Source organism: Suncus etruscus, chromosome 1 (assembly GCF_024139225.1).
Source record: "Suncus etruscus isolate mSunEtr1 chromosome 1, mSunEtr1.pri.cur, whole genome shotgun sequence".
NCBI lineage: Eukaryota > Metazoa > Chordata > Mammalia > Eulipotyphla > Soricidae > Suncus > Suncus etruscus.
Window position 1 is genome coordinate 35564327 of NC_064848.1, and position 18177 is coordinate 35582503.

Below are 18177 nucleotides of genomic sequence, written 5' to 3' on the forward strand. Positions count from 1 at the left end.
CTAATATTGACTATACACATTATAATATTGTTTATTGGGGAAAATTTATTTTTATGGCTATTACCCCTAAGAAGTCACTAATTTATAAAAATTTAAGGTCAACAGCCATTATCATTAAAAATTTTTAGATTGTATGTATGAGCCTTTTATATTAATCTTATCTGTGAAATATATAATTTAGGAAGCAATCACAGTATCTTAAAACTTCCATTTAAAGTTGAATATTCCTCTCCAAAATCCTTATAACATCATTGTTTTATATATTAAATGTTTTAAAAATCATAACATAAAATAGAAACCATATATCTCTGTCCTGCATTTCAGTTATTTCAATAGGAATCTTGTATACCTGTATAACCATGACAATTTTCAATTACTTATCTGCTCTAAATAGTCTGGACTTTTTGGAATATAACTATTTGTGACTGCTTTCTTACTTGGCTCTAGTTGGATAAGATGATCAAAATCTGGAATGATCTGCATTCTATATAATACTTCCCAAATGTTTCCCTTCTTGCATTCTTTGGCCATATGGATCATTCCATTTTTAAAAGGTGAAAAGTGCCAGGGAGAAAATAAATTTATGTTTGGATGATGTAGACACACTGAATTAGTGGACAGAAGGCAAAACTATACAATGGCCAAGAAATAAGGCTGAAAGAAAATCTTCCCTGGAAACTATAAAACTCATCTTGGAGGATTAAAAGAGCAACAAGTTAATGAAATTACTCTTTCTAAGTAACTGAACTTAAGTACGACTTTGATTCAAAACACGTGTGTATAAAAAAATAAGCTGGGCTTCTTTTCAACGCCCATTTTGTTCGATTGAAAAGAGCTTTGGGAAGCCAAAAATGAGCTAATTTTCAATACTATTTGCATTACCTGCCAGGTGTTAAACCCATTACAAATTCTAGCATCATTTGCTGGAATAGTCAGTTCTTTCATTAGCCATGCTGCTTTATGCCATCCAGTATATATATACATATATACATATATATATTTCTATTAAATTGGACCTACAGGAGAAGATTTAAATAAGTTTGTTATGACTATAGTTTATTTTTATAGTTTGTAATGAGAATCAATTTCAACTAACAACTAAAGGATTTTAATATGAGGCCAGTCAGCAATATGTATTGATGTTTTTCTTGATACATAGATAATAACTGGATATTTTTTGGAATCAAGTAGAAAAAGATAAAGCAAGCAGATAGGTTCCCCATGGCAGTGAATTCTTGAGATGTACTAAAAGTACTTGGGACATAATAAAACCAAGAAACAGAATTTGAGGAAGCTACTCTGTTCACTGGTCTTAAGGCTACCAAGACACACCTGTGAATACTGGAAATGATAAGAGCTGATCAAACCTGTTAAGAGAAGCACCAATAGGAATAAAATCCTGGAAAGGAAGTTTAAAGAAGACCAACTGGTACAAACCATTCCTTTCGGCAATCACCTGAGCAATGGTCTCTCACCTAGCTAGAAAGCCCTCTGCAGAACAAAGTTGGTAGAAACTTCTTAGGGGGTGGAGGAGGGAGTTGGAGACATTAGTAATGGGAATGTTGGACTGGTGAAGGGGGGTGTTCTTTTTTTATGGCTGAAACCCAAGTATATTCATGTTTGTAATCAGGGTACTTAAATAAAGATATTATTTTTAAAAAAGGAAATTCAATATAAATTCACTTGGAATAAAGGAGATGCACACGTGATGCTCACATGGAAAGATCACTCGCATTTCCCCTCCTGAGATACATGATTTCATACGTTCCCACTTTAACTCTGGGGCATATATTGGGGCTTTCTCAATCTTTGAAAAGGCCAGCATTCTCCTCTGAGCAAGTTTCTCTCCCCATTTCTGACCGTCTCTCTCCTCTTCCTCAGTACCTTCAAATAAAAACTGTTTTACTTCATTGCTCAACTAATTATATTCTGTGAAGGAAAGCTATGGACCTGAAAGACCTGGGCAAGGTGTAGGAATGCCTTTCCTTTCCTGCAAAGAATAACTTCTTATCCCAGCCTGAGTACAAGGCATCTTGATAAATAGGGTGGCAGGGAATAACTCTGATGCCAGCCAGATCCTTATTGCTGTTTAAATGACCATTTTGTTGGTCCTGCTGGACTTGAGGCATGTTGTGCAGGGATCATAGCAGTTTTTATCAGTCCTAGATCTCCCCAGCTATTTCTTTCCTAGGCAGAGTTGGAAAGAGAGAAAGCAGATTACTTTCTCCAGGGCAACTGGACACCTCCACCAGCATTAAAGGGCAAATAAGAGTTACTTTCAATTTTCTTTTCTATATTCTGGAGCTAAAGCAGCAACTACTTTGTTGGCTGCCATGAAAACCAAAAAATATCAGTGAATTTGTGTAGTGAGTTTTACATAATGCTAAATAAATAAAATATAAAATGGTTTATAATGTAAAAGTAGTAAAATGGCAAAGTAACTATATAGTGCTGATTGAAAAGGGAAGTCAACAACTAGTTACACCAGCCCCCACTGCGGTAGCTCATGGAACTTGAAGGTCAAGTTTTGTAACCAGAATTCTGTAATTTTCTATGCTTATATCTGCTTTTTATATCCAACCCTTTTTGTCCTAAAAAGGACGTTTATACCAACCCAAAGCTCATGCGATAACTTGTACTATCTCAGTCGATGTTTTAAGGAACTTGTACTACCTCAGCAGTTGTTATGCCCTTATAGGGAACTTGTACTACCTTAGAATGTCTCAGCGGATGTTATACCCTTATAAGGAAATCATCCCTACCTCCTTTCCCGCTCTCCCCTTCTTATGGTATATAAGGATGAACAAAGAAAGCCACGTAGTCCTTTTGCCTCTATTCGATTCTGAACAGGCACTGGACCCTGGCCGGCCAAAATAAAGAACTCACTTGAGCTTTTGCCTGACTGACTGTTTCTTTATTTCTCTGCATGGGAGCAGCATCTGGAATACCGAGCCTTACAGTGCTAAATAGATAAAATCTAAATTTGTATGTAAGTGAATAATCCTCATAAATGAAAAGAGCAATGAAAAGAGCAAGTCACCTAAAAAAATTTATGAACAAACCAAATTTTGATTTAAATTTTAAATTTTGATTTAAATTCAGGTACGAGAAGGACAAGTGGATAATTTCTGCCACTCAGGATGAAAGGGGTGCTCGCAAGGATACCTGTAAATTAAGTTCAATTTATTATTCTTTATATATTTCAGCAAGCTTCACTGGTTATAGCCATGACTTTCTAAAATGAGGAATATTTTCTTTTGAAAGGAGAAGAAAAAAGTCAAGATTTCTTATCACAATTCAGAATATCTGGAAAAGAAATTCTTTCCTCTCGTCCAGTGGTTGAACTATAATTCTAGACAGCTTACTTCAATGAGATATCATACTGCTCAGAAAAATAAAACCATACTTCCAATGATTTTCTGAGAAACAGATAGCCTTATAATAATTTTTACTAGGAATATATGAGGGCTCCAACCTGAATAGCCTCTTATTTTTTCCAACTGATAAATTAAGTAACTTTGAAATTCTATAGAATAAAATGCATCAATGAAGCATAAAATGGCTGCTGTCTCATTTAGAATGAAACATAGTATAATTGACTCAATGAAGACTCTTTCACTTTCATGTCTGAATCACATGAATTTTGTGGTCAACAGAAATAGTGGAAGTATAATCAATTGATCATCTAACATGATTTTTAACATAATGTTTGAATTCCTTATATTTTTTTAACCTCTCTTCTTTTTCTCTCAAAAAATAGAACAACAAACAAACTTATCATTTTAGATAGAACTCTATAATGGGGAATATAAAAAACAAGAAATTAATGAATTCTGTTTTAAAGGCTAAAATTATTCAGAAGAATTACTAATTCTCAGTTTTTATCTCTGTTAAGAGGTTTCTTATTAAAACTAAGATTGAACTCTGAATTTGCAATTCCCATTTGGCTCCACTTACCATATTTATTCACATACTCTACCCTTTACTTTTTCCTTAAATGTATGAAAAGACTATGTAAGCATCTGCTTGCTGTTCTAATAATTAATTTTCAGGGGTGTTATTGACATTTAAATCAATTTCTCTGATATTTAAAGAAGAAAATTTCACACTTTAGCACTATAAGGAAACCAATGTTGTCTTTACCTTCCAGAAAGGAATTCTGGAGGAGACCGTGAAGTAAAACAAGTTTTGTCAGAAAGGAGGGGAGAGAGGAAAAAGGATTAGATTTTGATAAGTGCTCAAGAGAGAGTATTTACTCCTTTATAATGAAGAGACATCAAAGTCCTGTTTTAGGCATAGTAACTATGCATATTTTCCATACCCACATTTGCTCTGAATTCTTTATACAATTAGAAGTTAATGGGACTTTTTTTCTGGGGGAAAAGTATTGAGATTCTATTGGTCTATTCTTGACTTCCCATGATGTCTTTGTTTCCTGGTGCCTCTTTTTTAGTGGGACCTATCCCTGTCTGGACCTAGAATTTTGCATCTCAATGCTGTTCCTAGATCCTTAAGATGGGTCCTTTGTGTAAAAGGGTTATAGTCTTTTAACTGAGTTGTGTTTTGGACACTGCTTTCCCAACACATTTTACCATGTCCCCTCTACCCTACACTTCTTCCTGCTACAACAAGTGATAATCCTCACTATTCCCTCTAGGCATACGTTTTTAACCTTCTTATCTTTGTTTCTATGTCTCATAAAGCCAATTTTTGAAACTATATCAATAAGACATCATTGTAGTTTTTTTTATTGGTTCAGAAAATGATGGGCATCAAGAGAATTTAAGAAGGTAAAAGAAAGATGCAATTCTTGTATTTATTTCCCTTTTCTATACCTGTCAGGGTGCATACAGTTATGTCACTTTACTTAAAGTTAGGTTCTTATTAGGTGCTTCTCATAAATAATATAGTTTGTGTATTCCATTAAGTCTAGCTGTGCAAGGAAATTACTGTCAGAGTTAACCTGGTGCTTTATATGGATAATTTTAAGCACTTTTATATTTCAATGAAGATTGTTTTTATAAGAAAAGATTTTTGAATTAGGTTCTATATACAGAAAGCTTATAATTGAGATAGGTGTAGTTAGACATTACTATATAGGGTATATTTTGATTGACAGAGATTGCTGTTTTTAAGTATAAAGTGGAAATAATGTCTTCAGGGTACTTAAAATAGTATTTGTTTTGGATCTTAAGAGGGAAGTTTTCAGAAAATATTAAATGTACCTGCTTTAATGTACTAGATCCACATGTTCCAATACACTTGTCTTGTGTTAATGCTTATAATTCATCTGTTATATATAAAAATGTATGTATATATATCATGGAAGACTAGATTAGGTGTTTAATATGTATAAATTCATATAGAATTAATGCTTATGTGAGAAACATACCTACAGATAAGTAAATTACAAAATGCATACTAATTATAGCATATAATTACATAGCATATAATCACACAGTGGTTGTAATAGACCACACACTAGTAGAAAAGTGAGTAGTACATTAAAACAAATTATTTTATTAAAATTCCTGGAATTTAGCAAATAAAGATCTTCACATACTATTCATTGTCAGAATAGATCAAATACAGCCCTATTACATGAAGATTTAACTTTATACTATGAGAAATGCATATGGTCCCATGTAAATCTAATGCAGTGAAAACTATATGCGCCCTATGACTAGTTAATAGCTTTTTTATTTTTTATTAAGCCAAATTGGCATGTTTCTATTTTCTAATTTGCTTTTAAATTTTGTTCAAAGTTGAAATACAGGGCAGCCACTTCTACTGGTTTTTATGTTTGGCAAACATATTTTAAGCTATACTTAGGTTGCCTTTATACTGTCATATGCTTTTAGCTAAACTAATTTAGCAAAGGTGATATTGTTTATTGCCTCTAATTGCTATAATTTAGTTTAGTTACCTTGATTTCATTCCTTTCTACCTTTCAGGAAATAGATAAATTGTGAGAGAGACTAAGGAAGAGGCCATGAGGCAAAGAACTTTAGGCAAACTCGGAGTAGAGAGAGAACTCCAGTCAGTAGCAACAAAATGTAGAAGCTTTGCTTTTAGAGTCACAAGAATATGAATTATAAGCAAAACCTTAAAAAAGTATATTTTATCTATATGAATAGTTGCTTCTCTAGATGAGAGAAAAGCCCTGGATAGCATATTGATTATGTCCCACAGAGATTCTGGCCTCTTTCTTTCCATAGACACTGTATAACTTGTATTATTTTATAGCACAGAGCCAGGAAATTATTATATAGCATAGACTAAGGATTAAATTTTCCATCATACTTGGCTAAGAAACACTGGCTGAATACTGCAAGTCAAGTATTAGAGCAATTGACAGTCTCAAAAAAATTCTAGATACTTGATATGGTATGTGATTTTTAATACATGTGATGAAAATATTAAACCGGTACTATGCTTTCCTTTTATATATGAATGCTTAAAAAGTATTTGTTTTATCAAAGTTTTCTTCTGACTAAAGTGTACATGAGAACAAAGCAGATTTGTTCAATAGTATTAATCATTTTCTCAGAATATATCATCTAAAATGATCCTAACATGCTTGCTTTTGTGCTGTTCTTTTATTCCATAAAAATAATCACTATGGTGACTTTGATTTACATTAATTGTCCACTGTTATACATGATTAAAACATTTATAAAACATGTATCAGCTACTGGTTTATTGTCTTAGGAGAAATTCCTAGTTTTTGTGCCTGCATTTTTTGAATGAAACAGAAAAACACAAAAAATTTAATAGTGTTAGAAACAAAAGAAGTTAAAGATTGAAATGTAATAAAGGAGGGGCAGTGGAGAGATAGTATAATAGGACATTTGCCTTGCATGAAGCTGGCCAGGTGTTGATCATGGATATCACATAAGGTCCCCTGCCTGGACAATGCCAGGAGAGATTCCAAAGTTCAGAGCTAAGACTAATCCTGAAGCATCCCCTCCATTGAAAAATAAGAAAGTATATTTAAAATTTTTTCACTTGTTAGGTTAGAGGGCCTCAGTACCAAAATGACAGAATAAGTAAAATGTGATACATAATAACCAATTTATATAGTCAAAATTAACATGAAACCACTGATACAAAGATAAATATTGAAAATCACTCAAAGTATGGGGACAATAAATGTGCTATGAAAATACCCCGTGATGCTGTACTATCACTTGGTCCTATCTTTGATCACTAGTGGATGCAAAGCAGTAATCACTTACAAGACAGCTAATAATAATATTCAAACATGAAAGTATCCATAACCACATCTGTTTGGTTATAGTTTATATTTAGCGAACAATGGGCTCTTTCCTCTCTCAAAATCAGGAATAAACTTCCTTCTCTTCCTTTCCCTGCTGCATTGTACGAGGCATTTAAGTTCTGTTAATTTACTAACTAGAAACTATTCTTTCAGAGATTGATGATTTACCAGATATAATTATATAGTTCTAAAGTATTATAAAAAATACAAACATTAATGCAATTGCCTGGTTACAGATAATGAATATTACAGATAGAATCAAGTTCTTTATGGAGCCAGAACCCAAAAAGCTGTAAAAATTCTGAATCTACCTCACTGAAACAGGTGAAGAGGAGCAGTTATTGTATTTTACATAGTATTAGTAAAGGTATAAACATCATCATCATCATCATTGTTTCTTTAATATAGAGATTCCACTAATTCAGTAAAACCTTAACTTGAACATAAAGGTCCTCTAGGTCATTCAGTGGTCAAGAAGTTTCAATGTAATAATCAGTATTTCTATGTAAAATGAACTTTTGTTTGGTATCCCCTCTAGTATAATCAGCCTCATTTTCAAATTGTACTGGTAGGGCACCCTCGTTCTTGAACTCTTCTTGACTGCTGCACTTTTGCCCTCGTGATGTTTTGTGATCACCATAATCAGTAGTTGTTGCAGATAATGAACATTTCTATAGCCAGTAAATTGTAATCTCCCTGTAAAACTCAAAGGGGAGTCATAATTCTCTCTAAAAGAAAGAGGTAGCTGATGTAAAATAAACAACTGTTTGGTCCACTGCTATTATCTCATTTCTTGCTGAAAGTATTTGAGTTTCATGAGCAAAATTGATATTTTAAATATAACTTTCTCATCATCCCAAGATAATAGTTAGTTCTCATAATCTAGATGGAAACATGTCTGTGTTGTACAATTTTGGTTCCTTTACTTGTATGAGACTCCAAATGGTTCCAATAATAACATCCCTGATTCTAATCATGCTTGCAGTACACCAAATAATAGCTTACCTTTTACCTCTAAACTTTTTTCTATGCATTAGAGTTTTACAAAAGTATAAAAGATATGTGTGTGATTACCTAGACTGAATAAGATCATAATCAACTAGAAAGAAACCATTATACACTTCCAGAAATTCTTTATTAAGAATAATACAAAAAAAGGAAAGAAGTGTGTTTATCTAGGGTGATAATACAAAGGCTTCACAATAATGTTGACTTTAATATCATCTTTACCAACAGAATGTTTACAGTAGAAACAATCTGAGGAAAAAGAAATGTGTATTGTAGTATTAGAAAAATAAAGGCCTATTTCTAAACAAATTCAGTCACTTGTTTATGAAGCAAGATGATGACTCTTAAAGCAGTGATTAAAAAGACAGAGATTGCATAAGAATTAGAAATTCTTAAACATTTCTGAAGAATTACTAATGTCATAGCATATTTAGAGTTCAAGCATTCTAATTTTCATCCAAAATCACTCTTTCAAAGATATTAAAAAGTACAGAATACAGAATATAACAGTGGGCCAACAAAAAAATTTTTTACAGTCCATAAACTGATGTGTGCAAAGAGTATTCAATTGTCAATGTGTGTGACTTAAGTGTTAGTTAAAAGAAATGGAAATATTTTGCTGTTTTTGTTCAACAGCGAACCATTTAGAATAGTTAAAAATAAACTAAACTTTTACTTCATTTTTAGTAAAATGAATTAAATTCCATAAAAGTAATTATAAATAATAATTATTAATTTAGACAACAAATCACATAGTTTAATTGCTCTCAGTCGTCTAAGGCTTATTTCTCTTCCTGGACTTAAGGATACTTAAGGATACTTAGATCAGTTCACTTGAATCACAGATTTCACATAATAGATAGAAAAGCAGGGGCATCCAGACTAAAGAATCTTTGCCTTTGCTATTTTTTTTTTTTTTTTTGGTTTTGGTTTTGGGGCCATGCCCGGTGGTGCTCAGGGGTTACTCCTGGCTGTCTGCTCAGAAATAGCTCCTGGCAGGCACTGGGGACCATATGGGACATCGGGATTCGAACAACCACCTTAGGTCCTGGATCGGCTGCTTGCAAGGCAAACACTGCTGTGCTCTTTCTCCGGGCCCTGCCTTTGCTATTTTTGTTAAGTAGGAGAGCTATATCAGAAGAAAGATAAATATAAAGCATGAGATTTTTATCTGTTAAGATATCATAGGAAAAAAAAAGATATCATAGGAATATAAATAAACTGATTCTTAAAGGCACATGCAGGATGATAAAAAAAAAATCTATTGTTGAGCAAGGGAGACAACTAAAAGTCTAGAGAACATGATTGGTATGTGGCGGCCGGGGTTCTCAGTATCATATAATTGGCCTCGTGGTGTTGGACAAGAGCATCATCAAACCAAATATAATCGGGTAAAGTTCTAGGACTACTGAGTGTTCAACTACTATGGATCCTCTCCAACCTCAATCTATTATCAATGTACTTAGGAAGAAAAAGAAGTGGGATTTGAAAAAATGCTTGCTAATACCAGACCTTACCCAAGTTACAGAACAGAGTTAGTAAAGCTATCTGTCTTCTTACCATTTCAGAAATCCTCACCCTCCATTGAAATAAACAATCCTTTTCCCTCTACTTCTTTTCCATTAAACTGTCTATAGTACTGTGTATAAATCACTGTGATAATACTTTCAAAATACTTGTATTAAAATATTTTGACAGCATAATATAGAGGTATTTTTAACATGGTTTTCTCAGTGCCAACAGTCCTTTTCTTATTCTAGCTTTGTAATCTGTCATATTACTCAGTTTTTCTACAATTACTTAAAATTGAGAATTAAATATAAATTACAAGATTTTTTTTTTTTTTTTTTTGGGGCCACATCTGGCGGTGCTCAGGGGTTACTCCTGGCTATCTGCTCAGAAATAGCTCCTAGCAGGCACGGGGGACCATATGGGACACCGGGATTCGAACCAACCACCTTTGGTCCTGGATCGGCTGCTTGCAAGGCAAACGCCGCTGTGTTATCTCTCTGGGCCCAAATTACAAGATTTTTAAGGACAATGAAGTAAAACCAGTAAGCTATTAAAATAAACAAGAAAGTTCTAGTTATTCCACAAGAAGAATAAAAGTATTTCACAGTAGGTGTAGATATTGCTGTAGATATACTGTAGAAAAAAATTATGAAGATGATGTCTAAAGCTTTTTAAATAATGTTAATTTTATCTCCATAACATTTTCAAATGATGGAGCTGTATTATAAGTACTAAAACATACATAATTTTTTTCAGAAGTCATTTGTACGGCTCAAGGGATTTATTTGTTTTTGTTTTATTTTTGGTTTTTGGGTCACACTCGGCAGCGTTTAGGGTTTATTCCTGGCACTACGCTCAGAAATCGCTCCTGGAAGGCTAGGGGGATCATATGGGATGCCGGGATTCAAACCACTGTCCTTCTGCATGCAAGGCAAATGCCTACATCCATGCTATTTCTTTAGCCCCTGTGGCTCAAGGAATTTCAAATAAAAACCAGAAGGGAACTAGAGCATGTCACACCAAGTACCAAATAAGACATTCACTAATAATTCACAAATTATACATTATATGAGATTGAAAACTTGCTCAAATATCATCCTGTGGGTAGAAAGTGTCACACTGTTTTAGCATGAATCCTTGAAGTTCTGGTCAACTAAACTGATTTTAAGGTTGGAATTTTACATCATATTTTGTAGGAATACTCAACAGGTACTTTTTAGTTTTATACTATAAGATCTATGTTTATAAAAACAGGGAATAATGGATTAAGTGATTATTGTATCCTAAATAATATATATATGACAAAACTTCCCCGCATAATTTAACAGTAAAAGAAATACCTTTTATTGTGATAAAATTACTACTTCTTTAAATATAGACATCTTTCTCAACCAATACCAAAATATCTGAACCTAGAGTAACACTTTTCTCAAGCACTTAGACATGAATACTTATTTGCATAGTTATGATTTATACTTTTGGATATAAAAACTACTTACAAGTTTTTTTTAATCAATCCCTACATTACAGTTGCTATCATTGCTACTGCTAACCTTTTCTTTGCCTTCAAGCAATAATTGCAGGATAACTACAAGGTAATTCTAGATCTTTGGATCCCTAAATGCATGAATAATTTGAAAAGTTCTGATTCCAAATTTGAATTGTTTAACATATGCTTCCTGTAGATTAGAAATACATTTTAATAACTTATTTTACCTCTGTAAATGCATGATTTCCCCCTGCTTTTTAAAGTCAAGTGATTTTAAAAGCAGAACAAGTTTGGAATACTCATAAGAAAACCTGGAACAAATCAACCATTTAAACATGACTTCAAGTGAGCATAAAGTGATCTTGAGAATCATCAAATTACTATACAATATAGTTCTTCTGTCCCAAATGAAACAACCACAAATATTCAATTCTATTTTTAAAACGCCTTTCTAGTTTCTAATTTCTAGTATCAAATAACTAAATTGTCAAGGTATAAAATCAAAATATAAAAATTTATTTTTTCTTTTTTTTACTATGTTTTTTTCTATATTACGTCTTTATTTCTCTAGAGTTTCTAATTTCTACTCTCTGTTCTCATTCTGTTCTATTTTTCCCTTAATGGTTCAGGAAAGAATTGGTAATTATTTATTCTTCAACAGAACTACTCTCTTCAGTCTCATTATCTTCAATATTCCTTCTCATTTGCTCTCTTTTTGAACATATTCTACCAGCTATTTTTCCTATGTCATTAAAGAAAGACTTGTCTTCTTAATGTTAGCATTTCACAACCAGTATTGAAAGTAGATCTTGAATTGACCAGTCTTTTTGGTTTTGAATTATAATTCTACATAAAAAGGATTTGGAAAATCTAACCAACCACTTATTGATCTATAATGCTGGACCATGATGTTCAAACATAACAACTCTATCAATATATATTTAGTAAATTTATCTTGCAAAAATTGACATATAAATTCATATTCACTTGATCATAAAAATTGCCTATAATTTGGGGCTTCAAATTTTACATAATCATATTTTAAATATGATTTAAATATGATTTATTAAAAATAAAAATCATATTTTAAAAATGATTATGATATACAAATATTATATAGGTTTCTGAAGTTTCTGAAAATATAAAAAATTTCAGAAATTTTATTTTTAATCATCTCACTTCACATTAAAATTTTTTACAGTATTTTAAATAAACTAACACCTTACCATAGTAAAAATACTTTTTTGATTGTTTTGTTTTTGGATCACACCTGGCAGTGCTCAGGGGTTACTCCTGGCTCTGAGCTCAGAAATCACTTCTGGCAGTCTCGGAGACCATATGTGATGTCAGGATTTGAACCACCATCCATCTTGGGTTGGCCGTGTGCAAGGCAAATGCTCTACTACTGTACTGTCCCTTTCGCCCCCAAAATACATATTAAATAATGACAAAAATGTATGTTAAAGAAAAACCAGGAAAACAGCATGTAATAAATCTTACTTGTTCTGTAGATCCCACTGATATTCACCAGACGTCTCCCTAAAGAAAGAAATGTTACAATAATTAAAATGTTTTAAAGTGATGTTATTAAAGTACTGATCATTTAAGTGATGCATATTTATATTACTTAGGTAGTGGAAAATGTCAAATTCCAAAAAGATATAAAAGTGGTGGTATTTTGACATTTCCCTTCAGTTTTTATTGTAAAGAGTAATTTGAAAAGATGTTTCTTTTAAAACAAGAAACATAATATGCTATGATTATTTCAGGAAGGGGAAGTTGTTTTAGAATAGCAATTTAATATATCTCACAAGTCAGATGTATGAAATATGTAATAGCATGCAATCATCTAATATTAAACATAATTTATGATGTTGGGAAAGTCTATAAATATAATACACAATGGAATGATCTTTACATGATAAGGAACTCCTTGCATAATATGATTTAGTTCTTTGATAAACACCTAAAGCCACTTATATTTTTTTTTTTTTTTTTTTTTTTTTTTTTTTTTTTTTTGGTTTTTGGGCCACACCCGTTTGATGCTCAGGGGCTACTCCTGGCTATGTGCTCAGAAGTCACTCCTGGCTTGGGGGGACCATATGGGATGCCGGGGGATCGAACCGAGGTCCGTCCTACGCTAGCGCTTGCAAGGCAGACACCTTACCTCTAGCGCCACCTTCCCGGCCCCTTATATTTTTAATCATTATCTCTCTTCTAGAAAGATTAAGCACCAAAACCATGATAATAATGTGGAGGAATACCTAGACTTTAACACTGGAGAAAAAGGCATTCTGATCATTTAATACCATATTGAAAATGTATTATTATTAAGACAATTTTATTAGTATTGAAAAAACAAGCTCATTAATGTGCCAAAATTTTTTGAAAGTTTCACAAGCCAGCCTAAAAACTGGACAAGCCATACTGTTATTTGCATTAAGCTTCTTCATGCTGACTTTATTTTATTTTTGTAAGTGAGAAATCAATTTAGAACCTGTGAGAAGTATAGACAAGGGAAAGTATTAAATTATTTCTACAAATTTCTAGAAAAAGTCAGCTGATCTTGAATAAGAGCAAGATTACATGATGTCCTGCAAGCTGGAATAGAAGGGCAGACCGGTGTTTAAAAGAAACAAATTAAATATCGACATTTATGGATAAGTTTGCTACACTGATTACAGTATTTTGTGCAAGTTTACACGTCAAGATATCAAATTATCTGCATTAATATGGTATATATTAAACATAATACTTTATTAACACTAAAATAAAGTGGAAGGATATAATATATAAATATTTAGGGCTGGAGAGATAATATATGGGTTATGGCTCTTGCATTGGAACAGTAGACTTTAGTTCAATTCTGTGGTGCCATATTTGGTCTCTCAAGCACTGCCAGGGGTAATACTTGAGCTCAAAATTGGGAGTAAGCCCTGATCGGAAAACAATAAATAAATAAGAATATAACAAGTTTAAACTACTGAAAATAATGATTATTTATATTGCTGTAGTTTGATTTTAAAAATGGTTGTTAATGGTGACCACATTGGGCATAAAGTAGTTGGAAATAGGAATGAAAGTCTACCATTTTAAATAAAGAGTACCATATTGACATCAATGGAAAATGAAGCTGGAGAAATTTGTGAGATTAAGAGAAGTATAAAGATGGATTAAAGCACTAAGAGAGTAAAGAAAAGAACACAATAGTCAAATTCTGACTTGATCTTTTGGATATAAAGTGTAACTGTTTTGAGAGTGATGATTGAGATTAAATAACCTTTAGAACAGGGGTCTCAAACTCGTGGCTGGCAGGCCGTTTGCTGCCCTCCATACAACATTTTGTGGCCCGCAGTAGCCTTTAAATATCGCAGTATTCACGATTATTCGCTTACCAAATAATTGCAATAAAAATCGCATTAGTAAGAAAAAATTGCATTAAACATTCGCATACCCTGAGCAGTTCCGTTCGGGGTATGCAAAAGTTTAATGTGATTTTTTGCAATTTTTTTTCTTCCTAATGTGATTTTTTTATTGCGAATGCTCAGTAAGCGAAATCCCTTATGCGGACCTGCCTCACCCCGACTTTGCCTCCTGCGGCCCCCAGGTAAATTGAGTTTGAGACCCCTGCTTTAGGGGCAATATGAGCTACCTTTTTAGATATTAAGTTCGAAGTGTCAATGAGACAACTCAACAGAAGTGGTAAATTGATAAAAGTTACTAAAATTCAAAAGAAATATTTGATCCATACAGATAATTTTGAGAATTATAAGTATATGAGTAGCAATGCGTAACTACTGTACAGTTCAACTACTCTGATGATTATTATTATTCCACTGAAACATGAATAAACTAATAGGTTTAAAAATATATTTTACTAAAAATAAACCCTCAAAACTATTTCTATTGCCTTTTTTTCAGCTTATTTGAAAAATAATAGGTGTTAGAGATATTTTTTCCTAGTATATACTTTCTATGGTTTTTATTTCGGTGGTGATGCTCAGAGACCATGCAGTATGGGGGCTTGAGCACAGGCCTCCTGAATGCAAAATATATGCTCAATTCTTTAAACTAGTTCTCAGCCACTCAGTTTTTTAAATAAAAACAAGAAAGTTTCATTCTAAAAATACTTCAATATTCACTGTCGAAAATTTATGAAATATACTGAGAAAAATACAAATGTCATATAAAATCCTGTCACCAAGAGATAACTGCTATTGGCATTTTGGGTATATAACTTTGTTTTACTTTTGATATAAATAAAATATATTTTATAAGTTTAGTAATGTTTTTAACTTTTAGCTTTATGAATAAAACATTTAAAAGCTGCTGGCCATTTATGTTTTTTTGTATAAGAAGCAGTAGGATAAATATCTTTAAAAGATTACATTTTTATGAATTGTGATTATTACCTTTCAATGAACTGCTAGGTTCAGTTAAACTTATATAATAAATTATATATAAATATATATAATATATATAATATTATATAATAAATTACCAATATTAATCTATTGATAAACAGCACAAGACAGTTTGTAATAGCAACATTCTTAATAGCAAGACAACCTGGTAGAGTATCCTTCTTCACACTGCTACTAATATTAATTACTTGTCATTTATACTGTCTATATTTATCACATTTGAAATATAAACTTAAATATTTTACTTGTTGATGTGGTATCTATATAATCATTGGGTTGAAAGATATTAATGTTTCTAAATGTATTTATTAGTTTTAGAAATTCTCATGTATAGCATTATTTAAACACATGAACTTGTCATCATTTTAACATTTTATATAATAAGTATTTTAAATGTAAATAACTATTTTGTTAAGAAGATCATTAGTTTAACATTTTTTCTTTTGTCTTTGGATCACAATAGGTGAGGCACTGGGGTTATTTCTGGCTTTACACCTAAAAATTACTTGTGGTTTTTAGGGGACCATTTGCAATGCTAAAGATTAAATCCAATTGAGTGAGTAAAAGACAAGCACCTCCCTGCTGCACTATCTCTTAGGCTGCCGATTTAATGTTTGTGGAATTAGATTTTCCAAGGATATCCATAAAATCTAAAGCTAACTCAGTCTCTGTGGCATGAGATGTTACCTTATTGTTGTTTTGATTTGCATCTCCCTGATGATTAGTGATGTGTACCTTTTTATATGTGTATTTTTTTCTTTGAGAAAATATCTCTTATTACTTCTCATATTTTGATGGGGTTAGATGTTTTTCTTTCTTGTTACGTTCTGTTAGTACATAATACATCTTAGATATTTGCCCCTTGTCTGATGGGTATTGGGTGAATAGTTTCTCCCAATCTGTGGGTGGGTTTTGTATCCTAGGCACTATTTCCTTTGAGGTGCAGAAGTTTCTCAGCTGGCACACATCACAAAGAACAAGAATAATCACAAAAGGGGGGGTGGAGAGATAGCATGGATGTAAGACGTTTGCCTTGCATGCACAAGGTTGGTGGTTCGAATCCCGGCATCCCATATGGTCCCCTGAGTCTGCCAGGAGCGATTTCTGAGCATAGATCCAGAAGTAACCCCTGAGCACTGTCGGTTGAGACACAAACACAAACAAACAAAACAACAACAACAACAAAAAAAAAACCAAACAAATAAAAAGAATAATCAGTGCTAGTGGGAATGTAGGGGGAAAGGAACTCTCATGCATTCCTGGTGGGAATGCCATCTAGTCCAGCCTTTATGGAAAACAATATGGAAATTCATAAAAAAATAAACTGGCAGTTGAGGTCTCATATGATCCAGCTATACCAAACCTAGTGATATAAACTAGGAAAACAAAAACACAATACAAAAACCCATTCCTCACACCTATATTTATTGCAGCACTATTTACAATAGCCAGACTCTGGAATAACCAAGATGCCCTTCAACAGAAAAAAGGCTAAAGCAGGGGTCTCAAACTCAATTTTTTTGTCTCAAACACAATTTACCTGGGGGCCGCAGGAGGCAAAGTTGGGGTGAGGTAGGGACACATAAGGGATTTCACAAAAAAAAATGTCCTCAAACGTCATTATTAACAGTTTTAATTATTTCTTCTGAACATGAATATAACATTGAGTGAAGATCATGAACAGTTCTTCTGAACATGGCATCTTTTGCCTATTCCTTGCTGCCAGAGACTTGACAGTGCTTCTTCTCACAAATCTGAACCACATTTGGCTTTAGAGAGGAAGCAGTCGAGACCCTCAGTATGGCTTGAAGATGATCATCATTAAGTCTAGACCTGTACTTTGACTTATTGAAGTTCAATATGGAGAATAACTTTTCACACAAATCTGTGCTCCCAAAAAAGCAGGCACATGGTTCGCTTGAACATTCGGGAAAGCTCAGGGAAGCTGGGGGGCAATTCTCTCAAAAATTGCCCATGTATGTCTGCTTTTCCACTAATCTCCCTGAACTTGGCTTTGAGATCAGAGTTGCATGCAGGTCAATGAGCTCTATTTTGAAGCACAGGAGGGGCATCTTGCACATCAAAGGAAAAGGGGTCCACAAAAATTTGGAAAGTGGCTCTGTGCTCCTTGAAGTCTGGAAATCTGTGATCAAATTTCTTCTCTAGCTTAAAAATAGCATCAACATATTTCTCACCACTGAATGGTATGCCTACATCCACAAGTTCCTTGCGTGCTGGGAAATGGCAAAGGTTTGTCTGAGAGAGCTGGGATTTGCATAACACAAGTTTTGTGGAAAATGCTCTCACGTTGTCATAAGCAGCACTGATAAGCTGCCCCGGGCCTTGTAACATCTTGTTTAGTACATTCAGCTTATGTGTGATGTCAACAAGAAAAGCTAAGTCCATGAGCTATTTGTGATCCCTCAACTCAGAAACAGCATTCCCATCCTTCTTCATGGAGGCTT

General features: G+C 33.1%; 1 protein-coding gene across 3 annotated transcripts in view; it reads right to left on the reverse strand.

The window, feature by feature from the left end:
- Positions 1 to 18177, reverse strand: part of PTPRD (protein tyrosine phosphatase receptor type D) — a 1813832-nt gene that overhangs the window by 722445 nt on the left and 1073210 nt on the right. For all 3 annotated transcript variants that reach the window (XM_049770278.1, XM_049770286.1, XM_049770270.1), the window contains exon 7: positions 12789 to 12827. The gene's annotated coding sequence lies outside the window, so the exon portion shown is untranslated. The remainder of the gene's footprint in view (positions 1 to 12788; positions 12828 to 18177) is intronic.